This window comes from Pongo pygmaeus, chromosome 12, assembly GCF_028885625.2.
Source record: "Pongo pygmaeus isolate AG05252 chromosome 12, NHGRI_mPonPyg2-v2.0_pri, whole genome shotgun sequence".
Classification (NCBI taxonomy): domain Eukaryota; kingdom Metazoa; phylum Chordata; class Mammalia; order Primates; family Hominidae; genus Pongo; species Pongo pygmaeus.
Window position 1 is genome coordinate 118,079,713 of NC_072385.2, and position 1,861 is coordinate 118,081,573.

General features: G+C 39.7%; 1 non-coding gene across 1 annotated transcript; it reads right to left on the reverse strand.

Moving 5' to 3' along the window:
• Positions 1 to 223: 223 nt before the first annotated feature.
• On the reverse strand, positions 224 to 327 carry LOC129030988 (small nucleolar RNA U13). Its single transcript, XR_008500877.1, has one exon. It is a non-coding gene; the product is annotated as a small nucleolar RNA U13 (small nucleolar RNA).
• Positions 328 to 1,861: the final 1,534 nt, after the last annotated feature.

Below are 1,861 nucleotides of genomic sequence, written 5' to 3' on the forward strand. Positions count from 1 at the left end.
GTTGCTGGGTGGAGTGTTCTATGAATGTCTATTAAGTCAATTTGGTTGATAGTGTTTTCAAGTCATCTGTATTCATACTAATTATATGTTTTCTTGTTTTATAATTATTGAGAGAGGGTCAGCAAGTTCTCAGACCATAATTGTGGACTTGGCTATTTCTCCTTGCAGTTCTATTAGTTTTTGCTTAATTTATTATTTAATTTAATTTAATTATTTCTCTTCCCATCAGAGAGGTAATGTGCCAATGTCTGAACAAAATTTGAGGGAGGCACATCTCACACATGCATGTGAAAACTCAATCATCATGCTTATGAACTACAAAAGGGTCACTTCATTTATTTTTTTAATTAAAAAAATTTTTTGAGACAGGGGTCTCACTCTGTCACACAGGCTGGAGTGCAGTGGCACGATCTCAGTTCACTGCAACCTCTTCCTCCCAGGTTCAAGCAATCCTCCTGCCTCAGCCTCCTGAGTAGCTGGGACTACAGGTGTGAGCCACCACACCTGGCTAGTTTTTTTGTATATTTTATAGAGATGGGGTTTCGTTATGTTGACCAGGCTGGTCTTGAACTCCTAGCCTCAAGTGATCCGCCAGCCTTGGCCTCCCAAAGTGCTGGGATTACAGGCATGAGCCACTGTGCTCAGCCACTTTATTTATTTTTAAGCTTGGTTATTAAGGCATGTAAGTATTTAGGATGTTGTAACCTCTTGTGTATCGACCTGCTGTATAACCAGTAATATTCTTTGCCTGAAATCTACATGGTTTTGTATTAATATTAATATAACCATTTCATTTACTTTTGATTACAGTTAGCATAGCATATCTACTTCCCTTTTTTTGCTTTTATCTTATTTATATCTATATATTAAAATAGGTTTCTCATAGGCAGTCTGTCATTGGGTCTTGGTTTTTTTTCACTTTTGTTATTATGGTAAAATTTACATAACATAAAATTTACCATTTTAACCCTTTCTAAGTGTACAATTCAGTAATAGTAAGTACATTCACAATGTTGTACAACTGTCACTGCTCTCCATTTCCAGAACTTTTTCATCATCCCAAATGACTCTCTGTACCTATTAAACAATATCTTTCCACTCCCAGCCCCTGGTAGCCTCTAGTGTACTTTCTGCCTCTATGAATTTGACTATTCTAGGTACCTCATATAAGTGGAATCAGAATATTTGTCCCTTTATGTTTGGTTTCTTTCTTTTTTTTTTTTTTCTGAGACAGAGTCTTGCTCTGTCGCCCAGGCTGGAGTATAGTGGCATAATCTTGGCTCACTGCAACCTCTGCCTCTCAGGTTCAAGCAATTCTCTGCCTCAGCCTCCTGAGTAGCTGGGATTACAGGCGCCTGCACCATGCCCAGCTAATTTTTTGTATTCTTAGTAGAGATGGGGTTTCACCATCTTGGCCAGGGTGGTCTTGAACTCCTGACCTTGTGATCCACCAGCCTCGGCCTCCCAAAGTGCTAGGATTACAGGCGTGAGCCAGCACGCCTGGCCTGGCTTCTTTCACTTAACATAATGTCTTCAAGGTTTATCTATGTTGTAGCATACGTCAGAATTTTATTTTTTTAAAGCCGAGTAATATTCTGTTGCATGTATATACTACATTTTGTTAATCCATTCTTCTATCAATGAACGTTTGGGTTATTTTCACCTTTTTATTTTGAGACAGAGTCTCACTCTACCACTCAGGCTGGAGTGCAGTGGCACGATCTCGGCTCACTGCAACCTCCACCTCCTGAATTCAAGCGATTCTCCTGCCTCAGCCTCCCAAGTAGCTGGGATTACAGGCACACACCACCCCAACCTGGCTGATTTTTGTATTTTTTATAGAGATAGGGTTTCACCATGT